The sequence below is a fragment of the Aphelocoma coerulescens genome, chromosome 13, assembly GCF_041296385.1.
Source record: "Aphelocoma coerulescens isolate FSJ_1873_10779 chromosome 13, UR_Acoe_1.0, whole genome shotgun sequence".
Classification (NCBI taxonomy): domain Eukaryota; kingdom Metazoa; phylum Chordata; class Aves; order Passeriformes; family Corvidae; genus Aphelocoma; species Aphelocoma coerulescens.
In genome coordinates this window covers 2,714,846-2,729,424 of record NC_091027.1, presented here as the reverse complement: position 1 = coordinate 2,729,424, position 14,579 = coordinate 2,714,846, and positions in this window count along the sequence as shown.

Here is a 14,579-nt window from a genome sequence, read left to right as displayed (position 1 = left end):
ACATGCTGTGATCCCAGAGCAAGGCAGAGCCCAGCAAAGGGAACTGAAGCTGCTGCTCCAGACACACAAATGGATGCCTTCCACTGCAAATCTACCTGAGAAACTTAAGCAGAATGACCAATTTTGGTGCAATTTAAGAGCACATCCATCTACCCACAACAGTCTTTCATTCCCCTCAATTCTCAAGCAAGTCTAATTTAATTAACTCTGCTTTTCAAAGGTGCTCAAGGGAATGCTGTGCCCTTCAAAAAAAAATCGGTGGGACTCAGCTTCCCCCCCAGTCTGTGCTTTTGAAAAGCCTCTTCAAAACTCCTGTGTGGGAAAAAGCAGGACCTGCAAATACCTGGGATGCACAAGAGACTTCTCACAGCATTGCTGATGCTTCCTGTTGTGGCTTTTCCATATTTCAGAGGCAAAGGTTGGAGTTTTTCTTGCCTGCAGGTTCCCATCCCCAAGTCAGCTGCAGTCCCTTTGTTGCCTTCCTATCTTTTCTCCACCAGCAGCATCATCTCCTTCCCCTGCATTCGAACTAACAGCAAATATTTTGACAGAACTGAGATAGGCAGCAATTACACTTTGAGTTTTGCTGGCACGTCTGAGGGGATGGCAACCTCTTGGCCCGACACAGCAGCACAGTGTGCCTGACTTCAGTTTTGAGGTTTTATTCCCATTTCTTCTCCAGTGACTACAGCATCTCTGCAATCTTTACAGGCAGTGGAGAAAAATCTCTTGGCCTGACCAGAGGATGTGAAGTGAAGCCTTGGAGCTGAACTCTCAAATGTGAATTTCCAAGGTATATTGGCCGTGCAGAACTGAATCCAGAATCCCATCACAGTCTGGCACTGGTAAAGGATAATTTCAGCAGGCTGGGGTCTGACTGTGCAACAGAGAACAGGACCTGGCATCCTGATGGACACTGAGATAAACAGAAATCAGCTGTGTGCCCTCACAGCAGTGAAGAGTAACCTTTTGGGTTTTATTACCAAGAGCATAGCCAGCCAAAAGATGGGATTATCCTTCTCTCCTTAGCACCTGGGAGGCTGCAGCCAGGGTACTTGGTGCATTTTGGGGCTCCTCAGGAGCAGGAGGAGCTTGGCAAGCAGGAGAGAGTGGAGCAGAGGGGCACTGAGGCATCAGGGAGCGGGGGCACAAACACGGGGAGGGGTCTGAGGGGTTTTAGCACTCACTGGAGGTGAGTTTAATTCAATCTTCCACAACCTAAATAAAAAACCAGAGCTGTCTCCTCTCAGAGATGCACAGAAAAGAGAGGAGAGGCAATGGCCATGAGTTTCAGTAACAATTCAGATGGGATAGAGGGAAAACAATTCCTGAGGGTGTTTGCACTGCTCACAGACTCTGTTCAATCTCCAGCTTTGGGGTATTCAAAACTCCACTGGGCAAGGCCCTGAGTAACCTGATCTAACTTTGAGGTCGACCTTGCTTTGACCAAGAGGTTGGACAAGGTGACCTCCGCAGGTCCCTTCCAACCTAAATTATTCCACAGTTTTCTGGAAAAAGTTCAGATGCAGAACTGATCTTAGAAGCATTTCTCAGAGAGATTCAGCTAAAAATGCAGCAGCTCCCGGGGGGCTGTGGCAATCCTGAAAAGGTGTCTGGTATCCCCAGCTGGATTCTCAGGGGAACAGCTCATGGGACTGGATGGCTGCAAAACAAGAGGCTGAGCCCCAGCTCAGCCCTGAATGCTGAATCCTATCACCCAGACTGATCCAACCCAATCCAAACAGTGCTCCCTCAGCTCTTCTCTAATGACAATAGGGATTTTTTTTTTTTCTTTCAGGAGTCCAGTCTACAGGCTATCACAACAGCTTCCTGCTGTCAAATTCACTTTTTAAAAGCCAGGAAGAACGGAGGGGAGAGATTATGGAGGGATATCTCTGCACAAAAGCGGGACCAGAGCAAATCTGTTTCTATAGTGGGGCTGGCAAGGGAGCTCAGGCTTTTAGGAGGGATAAAGAGATCCCAATTCTTTGGAGAGAGCCATAGGTTACCTATTTAGCCTTTTCACCTGCTCTGAGACACGCTGGCTCTCAGTTCCTCGGCAGCTCTGCTCCCTTGGCACCAGGAGAGCAGCAGATAAGCTGGCGGAGGTCGCACATTGCCCAAGGTGCCCCTGGGCACTCCCTGTTCCCTGCCCTCCTTAGCTGACTTTCCTTGAGGCAGAGGTCACAGGAGTCAGGAGCATGGCTCTCTGACAGCTCCCTGCACTCAGGAGCCACACATCCCACCTGGCAGGGGACAGCTCTGTGTGCCAGGGGGTGCAGCAGAACCACCCCACACCACGGCCCCTCTCATGCAGGAATTCTCCACCTGCACTTGCTGCCTTTTGCTGTAAATACTTTCTGCCTTAACGAGAATTTGCTGCTCCAAAAATAACTGTAATTACCCAAGAAGCAGAGGAGCCTATTTACAAGATTTAAAGGGGAAGAAGAAAGAAAAAATCCCTCAGAAGAAAACTTGGGCCTCAGAATACAAAAGTGAGTTGAAAAGGGGCAGCTCCTTCCTCTGGGAGAAGCTCAGCCCCTCTGGAAGAGCAGGGGCTTGGCCTTTCTTGGTACTTTGCCCACGCCAGCCATGAGGAATTGCTCAAGTCAGGTAGCAATAAAATATTCCATGAAAACCAATTACCCCCCAGGAGCAAAGTGTTGGAATGAGGGGGGAGAAAACTGGTAAAACTCACACCTGTGAAAGTTTCTAAGTCTTTGCTGAATGTAAGGGGGTGGAGGGGGGAAAGAAAGAAGGCATTAAAAAGGCATGAGTGTGCACAAGAGAGTAGCAGAAAATAATAATTTAATATAATAAAGTTGTTACAACAGCAGCAATGATTGCTGTCTATCCGGGCTCTGAATAATTCAAAAGGTTCCTGCTTCACTTAGGATCTCAGGGAATTTTCAGACCTGCCAGAATTTTCTGCTGGTAAATAATGCATCTCTAGTGTTCAAACACTCCCAGGCCCCAATTAATACTATAGATTGAGCACTGCTGGTTTGGGAAAAGGAGGAAATCTGAGGAAGGTAAATTCCTACTGAGCTGCCTGAGCCTTCAGTCCTTCCCGTTTCCACCGTGACCTTTGGGTGCTAAAATTGCTGCTGCCTCTCACAGTTGCCAAGCCCACACAGGCAACAAGGAGTTAACGCAGCTGAATCTTTCAGCATTAACCTACAAAATAATTCACAGCAGGATTCCAAAAAGGGGGAAAACATAAGGAAAAAACAGGTGCACCAACGTGCAGCTTTCTGAGCTTTGGTTCTGCGCTGGGGGTTGTCTGCTGGTGCTGACAGGAGTGCCTGGAACAGCCCAGGAGCTTTGGGCAGTGGTCACCAGGATTTTGCTTGTTTAGAGAAAATTCCTGGATCCGAATTTGGAATCCAGCTCCTGCTTTACCTGAACTCAAAGTGAATTAATGTACAGCAATTCCAAGAGGGACTTGGAGAAAGCTTCTCCAAACATCCTCCTCCTGTTTTCCTGATCATTTCTATTCTACCCCAGGAACACTGAAACAGAAGGACAAGCTGTTCCTCTGATTGATACAGCAATTTTAGGAACTTTCCTCTAGTCAGAGTGGAGATGCAGCAACTTCCCTGGAAATAAAACCAAAGAGTTGAGAAAGAAGGCAAGAGCCCAGCCCAAGAACATGAGCAGTGACCTGGGAAATGAATTAGTAAAGGCAAGGAGAGGCCTATTTTTCTATGCAGTATCAGGCTTTTTCTTGAACACAGACTGTATTTCAGATGAATTTTCTTCTAAAAATACCTGAACTTTTCACTGCCTTGTACCAGCAGGACCCTACATTTTGGGAGCAGCCGCATGGTGCTCATGTCCCAGCTTTCAAATCAACAGAATTTCAGGATCAGGAGATCCTGGTGCTGCAATCTGAGAGAGGAGAACATCCAGCTCCTACCAGAGCTCACCCAGCTCTGCTCTGCCCTCCAGGTGCTGCTTCCCTCTCCAGCCCTTTCTGGGGTCAGGTGCTTGTCCTCGTGGTTGTGCTCTTGTTGCTGCTCCCAGGGCACCCCAGCATCTCTGATTTCAGGGCACTCAGTCCAAACTTTTCTAGCCCTGGACTTTTAAAATATTTTGTTTATCTTGCTGCTGTGGTTCCTATTGTTCCCAAGCTGTTTTTCTTATTAAATTACAGAGGTTTCGAGTTGGAATGAACCCTCCTTTCCCAATGGGCCCACTGGCGATTGGCTGCTGGGGAGAGAGAGGACCAGGGGGAGAGAGAGCAGAGGAGAATTACAAGGTTTCAGATTCCTGTAAACAGAGAAACTTTTTTCCAGTCATCAGTCTGAGCCCAGTGGAAATAGGGCTTCAGTTTCCTCTAGTTAAGGCTGGGGATCCGGTGGCAGAGCTGTTGACAAGCCTCCTTTTTCTCTGGCAGTCCCTGGATGCTGCCTAGTCTGCAGCTGAGCAGCAATTCCATGTGCTGGCACTCACTGCTGCTGTTTCCTTCTCCTTCTCCTTCCAAACTCTTCCCAGTGTGTGCCCTCCTTGCAGTCCCAGAGCAGGTGTCTGCTGGGAGGAAAATCCTACAAAGCCTCCTGTTTTCCTCAAACCCTGGCTCTGAGGAAGCAGCCCTGAAGTGGCTTTGGGGACTGAACTCCCTTAAAGGGCTGCATCAGCTTCCCCAAATCACACAGGATCCCCAGATGGGTCAGGCTGGCAGGGACCACAGTGGGTCACTGGTGCCGCCTCCCTGCTCCAGCAGGGCCATCCCAGAGCACAGGGCACAGGATGTGTGCAGTTGGCTCTGGAATATCCCCAGGGAGGAGACTCCTCAGCCTCTCTGGGCTCTGCTCAGGGCCGGGCACTGCCCAGGGCAGCACTTCTGCCTCCTGTGCGGGGGAATTGCCGGGCCCAGGCCCTGCCCGTGGCTCTGGTGCCGCTGCCGGGCCCCGGAGCAGAGCCCGGGCCCTGCCCTGAGCCCTCCCTGCAGCCAGGGACACCCAGGGCTGAGGGCCCCTCTCAGCTGGGGCTCCTCTCGAGGCTGAGCAGCCCCGGCTCCCTCAGCCTGTGCTGGGCACGGAGCTGCTCCAGGCCCTTCCTCAGCTGCGCAGCCTCCGCCGGCCCCGCTCCAGGAGCTCCCTGGCCCTGCTGGGCTGAGGAGCCAGAGCTGGGCACGGCACCCCAGAGGTGCCCCCAGGCTGGGCAGAGGGGCAGGATCACTCAGTGACCTCCTGGAAATGCTCTTCCCAATGCCTCCACTTCAGCTCCTGCATAATCCCAGCATCCTTTCACTCTGCCCACGACTATTCCTTGGCTGAGCTGTGCCTGCAGTGGGGTCTGGGTTGGGAAGGGTCTTTGTGCTGTGTGCAATGACAGCACCTGGTGCCCAGCTGGTCACGCTCCAGCCGTGCTGCGTTCAGGAACCTCTGCAGTGCAAACACACTGGATGCTGTAGCTGGGCCACCATCACCAGACTCACACATCCCTTTCCATCAGTCACTGTCAGTATTTTCCCAGCAGGGCCATGCAAACACTGTTCATTGCAGAGGAATGTCCCCTGGCTGGCCAGCAGTGATATCCTCATGGTTGCCCGTCAAGCACTGAACCAGCTCAACTCAGATCTGCCTGCAAAAGTTGATCAACAGCCTGTGCACAGGCACGAGGTCTTCAAAAACATCACTGAACACCTCTCCAGGAGCAGCTGGGTGTAAAAAGAACACTGTAAATGACTAAAAGAGCAAAAACACGATGTGCAGACATTTGCTTGGACATGTACAGCAATAATATTAACTTAAACCTCCTGCATCTTGCTGCCACTGGGGTTTACAATTCCTCTGTGTGCCATTCATAAATCCTGCCTGAAAGGGCAGAGAGTTTTAGTGCTGCAGGAAGGAGTTTTGTGGTTAAAGCTCCCGTCTGGGCACCAGGGCTGGGTTTAGCCTTGGCTCCCTACATTACCTGAAGTCACTTTGCTCAGTTCCCTCAGCAAGATGCCAGTGATGGTGACTGAGGTGCAGCCCAGTGAAGGATGGGGGCTCCAGAAGTGGAAATTGTATGTAAATGTCGATTTAGAAGCATTGCAAATGCCTTGCTAGAAGGGCATTCAGGCATGCAAGTCACTTCCTAGAAACCTCTGTTTGTTTGGTGGCTTTGCACAGTGTGTGACAACATTTCCCTGCTGTCACTGCGGGCACAGATCTCCAGATGCACCCAGGGCAAACAGCAGCCTCTCCAAAAGTATTCCTGGTGCACCTGTCAAAGATTACAATTAATTCATGACTGTTTGATGGCTTATGCTAAATGGGCTTGGCTCCAGGCCAGTTTCCATTGGGCAAGTGTCTCCATCTCAGGAGCACCGTGACATTTGGCATTTATTGTCCCCGTGGCTGGCACTCCTTCCCAGGGCCACGTATGGAATGTGTCAGGGGAACAGACTGGCTTCTCAGGCCCCAATCTGCATCGAGGTAGGATGGCACAGAGGAGCCTTTTGTTGTTGTGCACATTTAGCTTCCCTCTTCAAGACAGATGGAAGAGTTTGTGTTTTGTAGCTGTTAACACAGCACCTCTCCCTGCTGCAAAATCCTCTTCGTGCTCCGTGTGACAATTCCCAGCCCAGTCTCCTCCTGATGCGAGGTGTTTGCTCACAAAGACTGGCCCATGAGCTCTCCAGCAATGCTTAGATGAGCATGATATGATTCAGTAATTTCCTTTGTTGCCCTCCCTCTCACCCTGTCAGCACATTCACTTGGTACTGGTTTAAGCCTGGTCCTTGTGCGGGGTGACAGCCTCTGTCCCCTGCTCCACCCCGAGCTGCACAAAACCACTCAGACAGCAGCATTTCCATGCCAAGCAGTGTTGTGGAGCACTCCTGAGAGCCATGGCAATGTGGCTTTCCAGCAGCTGACTGCCTCCAGCCCCCTCCTGTCCTCGTGCCCCTCACTGGTGGGTTTTGGGGTGCTGGTGCCACCTCAGCCCCCATGGCCATTGGTGCTGAGCTTGGCCAAAGCTGCCTTTCCAGAGATTCCAGCCCAAGGAGAAGAGGAGTTGGCAGCTGCCAGCCCAGCTGTCCCAATGCCACCAGGCTGTGCTGCTGTGGGTGGCAGAGGGTTGGCAGCATGTCTCTGCCACCCCTTCTCCAACCCAGGACACCAAGCAGGTATGAAAACCTGGCTCACTGGGTGGTGCAGGGTGCTTTGGATGTCTGAGGGCCAAGATTTTGCCCAGGAGCCTTTCCCTCATGAAATACTGCAGACTCAGTGTCCAGCAGGGATCCTGCAGGTGTCCTGCCCTGACCCAAGCACATCCCACAGGTTACCTGTGCCCTCAACAGGCTGTGAATACCTGCCAGAGCAGCACAACAAGATCACGTCACTGCTTCATCTCCAGAGACAGCCACACTAAGGGGATCAGAGCAAGCCCAGATCCACTTATTCCTGCCACAGCTGTGCCTTGAATACATCCACGGACTCCTCCCCAGCCCATGGGACAACCTGTGCTTCTCGCTGCCATCCCATGAAGGCAGCAGGCTCAAGGATTCTTTCCCTTGGCTCCAACCTGTGACCCAGAACTGGGGAAGCGTGCTCTGACCTGCCGCTCGCAGAGATTTGGAGGCTGATTTCAGTTCCTGCTCCTATAGAAAAGCAGACACTGTGTGCCCAAAATCCCTGCAGCAAGGCACCCTCAGCCAGCCCCCAGAGCCCTGGCATGGCAGTCCCTGCTGTCCCAAAGGACAAGGACATTCTCTGCGACACTGGGCCGAGTGGGGTGCACTCTCCAGCACCCAGAAACCAAAGCTGGGGTCTTCTGCCTGATCCAAACCTGCCTCCTACACCCCAGATTCCTGAATTCAGAACCCTTCTAGAGGAATGTGTCAGCACCCAACCAGTGGGAGTGAAATGCCAACTTTTGTAGCAGATTGGAGTTTATTTTTAAGCAGTGTAAAAAAAAAGCCACCATCCAAACCTCCCCAAACACACACACAGGGACAAAATCTGCAGGTGGAGACAAGAAGCCCAACACTGCTGGCTCCACAGGCACGATCCCAGCCCGCCTCAGCCACCTATTTGTGAAATTCCTCAAGGAGAAGTGCGGAGGAGATGGCCTGGCAGCTGCTTGGGAGGTGAAGCACCCTTTTTGGGATCTCAGTAAACAGGGAAACAGGGAGAGGAGATGTGGGAAATGTTTTCATTCACTGGGCAGGCAGGAATGTGGCCATCCAGGTCTCCAGCATCCCTCCTGCTTTGCTCCAAGCTCAGCCCATCCCAGCCAGGCTCAGCTCCCCCAAATCCTCTCCATGTTGGGGCACTCAGCACCACACCAGCTCAATCCCAGTGTTTTGGGGTCTCTCACCCTATTCCCTGCTGTGAGGTGAGGCAGTGCATGGCCCCTCCTCACTGAGCATTTAACCTGTACCTGCCCCAGGTGTACCTTCTGTGTGTCTGAGTGCTTCCAGTTCACCTCTGCCAGGAGAACCCGAGTGCATTTTAAACATTCTCATCATTTATAAACCACAGAATTCCCTAACTATGAGCCCAAGACATTATTCCCTGTATTACCCTCTGAATACCAATCCATACATGGATGTAAGAGAGACAAAAGCTTTGTTACATCACCCACTCCACCCCTTTATGTTTCCTCTCCCGGTGTTGCCCATTTTCTCCAGGATACTCAAGACCCACACAGCTGGAAAACTGGTCACAAATGGTGCTGCTGGAGAGCCAAGGCTGTCCACACTTCTGTGGTATTCATCCAGGGAAAGGGGATGTTTCCTCAACTGCAAGGTGAACTCTATCTGCACCCATCTGCTACAGTTCATGTTGTGATGCCATTGTGACAGCACAGAATTCAGACGTGCTGGACGCCTGGGAGGATGGGAGGATGTTTAAATGAGGAGCCTTGGAGAAGGAGTGGCCCTTTGCACGGGCAGTGTGTGGTAGCCAGGGCTTGTCCTGCAGCTCTGGGCTGGGGATGCTGAGGAGGAGCAGCCAAGCCACAGCCCAAAGGCAAATCCCTCCAGTGGGAAAGAAGGAAAAAATGCACCTGGAAGTGGCAGGATGGAGGCTGAAGAACCACTGGCTGCCTTCTCACCCTCCTTTGTGTGGAGAAACCCTCAGAGAGAGCTCAGAGTGGCCTGGATCATTTCTAGAGGCACCTGCAGACCGGAGGTGAAAAACCCCCTTATTAAGCTCCTGCCTTGTGCTATTGAGGCACATAAAGAGCCACCAACGTCACCTCCCAGCGCAGGCAAAGCCGCCTCTGTGCTGCATAAATCATGCATGGCCACATCATCTGCTCGGGAAGCACAAAGGCAGCAGTCGCTAATTGTGCCAGGGGATGTTACCTGCGGGTGGAGGCTGCAGCAAACACTTGGCGTGTGCTTCTCTCTGAATATTATCTGCGTTTGTCTCCTGCCCTACGTGCTGTTCATACGTCTGCAAGAGGGTGCCAGGACTTTCCATTAAATGAGCACGGATGACTTCTGCTTTGTCACCCCAAAAAGGAACAAGAGCACAAAAGGGCCCGTGCAAGACCCCAGATGAGTAAGCCCCAGATGTCTTATTACACACAGGCTTTTCACAGACTATTTCCCACTTGGAAAGCAACTTAGGGAGCTAAAATTATACCCCTATCTACTGATATATTTTGTGGCATCTTTTACCCAGGCACAGAGCTGCTGTGAGAAGACCAGAAATGGCATTTAAGGGACTCCTCAGGCATTTTAAAATGAAGTTCAAACAGGAGTCTGTGTAAGGGCACAGGACAGACCCCACACAGGCTGTCCCTGGCACAAATGCCAATGGATGGGTGTACTGGCAATACCAACAATGCAGCCATAGCTGGAGTCCAGTCTGTAACGTGTAAACCTATTTAAAAGCTGTGGTAAGTGGCAGCAAGGTCCAGTGTTCTCCCCTATATACCATGCTCCATGTTTAAATATCACAGAAAAAAAGTATCTCCGGTTCAACAGCTTCCCCTTGTTAGCAGAATTTGCTTTAATGCTTCTCCCTGGCATCATTCACACTCTGCTGACTCTGGTTTCCAGGCTGTGGGTAGTGCTTGTGCTGCACTATAACAAATGCTCTATAATGCACAAGGAGTTCTGCTCTCTCCTGGACGTGCATTCACCTGGAAAGTTCATTACAAAGGCAAGTGATGTAGCCGAGATAGTGCTTCCAGATTCAAACCTGAAAGCTCAAAACAATCAGGAGAGTGGAAGGAGCTGTGTTGAGACAAATAACTCAATCTGCTGTCAAATTCCCCAAAGTGCCTCACCCCATCTCACCTCTAGCGTGCTTCAAGCCTGTGATCGCTGCTGGAATTTCACAGCACACCCTGAGGGTCCTCAAGGTGGCCAGGACTGAAGGCCAAGCCCAAGACATCCCCTACTCATTCCCTGTTCACATGAACATCAGTCCCAGAAGCTGCACCAAACCCTTCACCCTCAGCTACCTCCCCTCTAACCTGAGAAATGTCTGCTTCACTTTCAGACTCCGCTGTTCCTTTCCAGCTTGCCACGTTCTGCCTTTGCAGCTACTCAGTTATTTTCTCCTCACCCACCTATTCAAAGCACAAGCCAGGAATGCAAAGGTCATCCTCTTCCAAACCTATAGGCAGAGCTATACATCTCTGGTGTCCCTTTGCTGCTCAGTGTTCGCTCTCATTACCCTGGCATATAAATCTCTGGAGAGTTACAGGGGAATTCAGGTGCTTGCTGTCCTCAGACATTTCCCAGAGTACCCAATAAAGGGATGGCACATCTCTGATATCAATGTATTGCCTGTGAACTTTGAAAGCAGCATAAAAAAATGAGTCTAAAAAGCTTATCACCAGCAATCAGAATGGCAGAATGCATTTGGTGTGCAGGTAGTTGAAAAGTCTTCACAACTAATGGCTTGGAGTGGTTAAGGAAGCTGACAGACTCCAAGATGGGACTTTTTCCCTCCTTCTGTATGGAGATGACATTGATTGACTGGGCTTGGACTGGGCACAGAGCTGGCACAGAGAGCCCAAATGTCCCACGAGCTCCGTGGTTCACAGGCAATTTTAACATGCTTAAAAATAGAAAACAAGCTCAAGAGCTGTTTGATATAAGCCATGACCCCTGAAAAATGAACTGCAGGCTTCCCCAGGGCCCGTGCGTGCCCAGAGGTGGACTCTCAGAAAATGGGCAACCATGAAGCTGGAGAGTTTAATCACCTTTGTGCTTTAGGAGCACGCCAAGGGGCTGGAAAAATTGAGATGAGCCAACAGACAGCAACTCCCTGAGGGTTAAGTGTGCTCAGCAGCAGGAGGGGTGAGGAAGGTCCAAAGGAGTGACCCCACAGTGGGTGCTCAGCACGATCCTCCCCCACCGTACATGAAGTGAGGACACTGATAACATCTCATGGAAGTTCAGGAGATCAATAGAATGCTTGTTCAAGCTCTGGAAGGTCGCACAAATCCTGCCAAGCTGCCTGTCTGCCTCCAAAGTCTGATCTGCCATCTCGACCACACTTTACATTCTGCAAGCACCAGCAAATGTAAGGCAAGAAGAGTTTTTTCTTTAAAAAACTTTAAAGCAAAGCTTTCAGGAATGAAACAGCTGCTCCAGACAAAGCCCAGCCCTGCTCCTGGGGCAGGTACCCACAACTGTCTGCACACACAGCCTTGGCTGACTCACCCCAGCTGACCAGAAGCCCCAGTTCCCAGCAGCAGTGCCCAGCCTGTCCTTTGGACACGGTGCCAGCCCTGCTCCCTCCTGCCATCCCACCCCCTCCAGCAGCTGGGGCCAGAACATGGCCTGGATTTACCATCCTCACCCCGCAGCTCCCTCTGAGGTTTGGGCAGCAGGACAGACTCGTTTGATGACCTGCCTTGGGGGCTGAGCAAATGAGATTCATTAGGATATGCAAAAAGCTGAGAGCAAAGCAGCCCTATCTCTCTGTCTGAGCTCTGCTGATCTGATAAGAGTGAGTTGCTCCAACATGTCTGAAGAGGAAGATCTGAAGCTTTCTTCTTCCCATGCATTCCCAGATAGTCATTGCAACTAATAGACAAATAGGTCAGAATAAATAACAGCCCCCTCATTTCCCCCAGCATGCCAGCCTGGATGGCTTAAGTCAAGTGTTAATAAGAAACAAGGCTGCTGTAACAAGATGTCCTGATGCACTGCAAAGAATATGGAGCATAATGGCATCTTTCAGACATACTTTTCACTAAAAGCTTGTCATTACCCAGACAGAGGAGACAGCATCTGCATAGAGAAGCAGAGGAAAAGCAGCTTGAATGAAGTGATCCAAAAATGGAGTCATCGAGTCACCGCGTCGTTGGATAAAATAATACAAAAGCAGATTTTGCTTAAGTTCAGCATTTTCATCACGGCACAATAGGCAAAGTAAAATTACTACAAGGAGAGGGAGGGATGTTGGAGGTACAAACCTGTTCTCTTGTGGGGATCAAACACAGCCCTGTGGTGTAACTGGGTGATGGAGTAGACCGTGTCAGTGTGTGTTGATTATCCTGATGTGGTTTTTAGATGGAAATTCTGGTTTGCCCCATGGAAACTGAGAGGCAAGACCTGGGGGAAGAGGGACCCCGGAGCAGGCAGGAGGCAAAGCTCCTGGCTTCAGCTGGCAGTGCTTCACCTGAGCCCAGTGAGAGCAGAGCCACTGAAATATTGATTGCGGCTCCTTGGCTTTTTGACAACACATTTGGCCCCTGTGCCGGGGCGTTCAGCAGCGAGCAGAAGCTGTTAGCGAGCAGCTATTACTGCAAGCTCTCCTAAACCAGGGCAGGGGGAAGAACCAGAGGTGGAAAATCTAAATTTAGCAGGCAGCAGTCGGGCTGCTCGCTCGGGCACGGCTCCGCTCCGCTCCCACCCAGTGAAGGATTTTCGGTAGCAACCATCACCATGGTATCAGAGCCGCTGCTGTGCAGCGATTTTGCCAATCCCTGTGGGTTTACTGGAACACTCGTGACATTTTAGGTGCAGGGAAGGGGCAGGTGAGTGGGAGGGATGTTTTTTAAAGCACCAGCTCCGGGAATTAAGGGAAGGCAACTTCAGCACTTGCACCTTTTTTCTATAAGAAGCACATGGTTACAGGTTAGGAGACTCAGAGCATCCTTGTCTGAGGGGAGGGGGGAGGTTCTTGCACTGTCCCCCTAATTTTGAGGGGAAGAAGGGCTGAACCACAGGATTTGAGCTCCTGGAATTGGCTGTCGAGAAACAGTTTCACTTCCTGCCTCCGACTGTCGCAATGTCCGGGTTGCAAAGAGCGAGAGCAAACATTTCTAATGTAATTTCCATGTTGATTTTTCAGCTGTGGCTCTTTTAACACCCTCTCCCCCTGGGCCTGTTCTGTCCTCTGTGCCTTTCCTGCTGCCTGTTCCCCGGCGATGACAAACCGCGAAGCGTTTCCCAAGAGTGAGAAATCCTCACAGGAATCATCTGTTGCAAGTCCTGTCTGACAAAACCGTGTCAGTGCTTTGGGGACTTTCTCTCTATTTTTAATTGAGTGCATCTTTTCCCTGGCATTTCCCCCTGCTGGCTCCTTCCATCCCTGCTAATACAGCAGATCTGGGCTAGGAAACAGTGCTTGTGCCAGGATGGGGAAGAGCTGTTGCTCCCACCTGATTCCCTGCGAGGATTTTTATATAAAAGGTGCACACGGGGCTCCCTCTCTCCCTTTATTCCTCCCGTGCAATCAGCACTCTTGATTTAGTCCCTTTCTTATCGTGGCCTTGCAGTATCACATCTTGGCTTGGTATTTAGTCTTCCAGAGGCTTGAAAGGGCAGCTTCTCCTTGAGTTTATCAGCTCAGATGGGGGACGCTGCTTGATGGTTTGCCAGGGAGCTTCTGTGCGATGCCTTTTATGTCTCGATCGAGTCAGGGCGTTCTATTTAATTAAAGAGATGGGGAAACAAAAGGCTCCTCTTGGATAAAATCTGGGGGGGAAAACATACTGCTGCCTCAGAGGGGAAGGGGGGATGGATTCCCAAAGCCAGCAGAGCCTGATGAGAGCTGAGGGCAGGGTAGCACAGGGTGGTTTAACAGAAGGGGAGGCAGCCGCTCTGCCAGCAGAAGCCCGTGAGCAGAGAGCCATGGAGCACAAAATTAACACACTGGCTCATCAGGAAATGTTAATGTGGGCAAGGTGGGGAATTGCTTCATATGGGCAAACAATCTGTGCAGGAGGGATAAGCGCCATCAAAACCTGGTACAAATCTGGGCACGTTTCTCCAAAATCTGCCCTCTACCCTCAGCTTGAGGTTCAAGACAGGAAACGCAAAGCCCTGATGGAGGTGTTAAATCCTTATGGCACAAAAACAACAAAACGTTTTGCTGAGATGGAACAAAGTTAAAGAATCCAACGGGGCTTTTCTAGAAATGATAAAGGCACTGCTACACAGGTCCCAGGAGGGGAACTTAGCAGCCTGGAGTAAGTGGTTTGGACAACTTGATTCTCTTCAGAGCAGTCCTAAACACAAATACTGACTGCTAATGAACTCAAGTCCTCTACAAACACTGGTTCTGCTTTCATCTGCCAGATTCTCCTGAAATTTAACTTGTTCTCCCTGACCTCCAACATTCCCCACTGCTCCCCTAACGGAGACCTGGGACCAGCTCCTCCCAGCC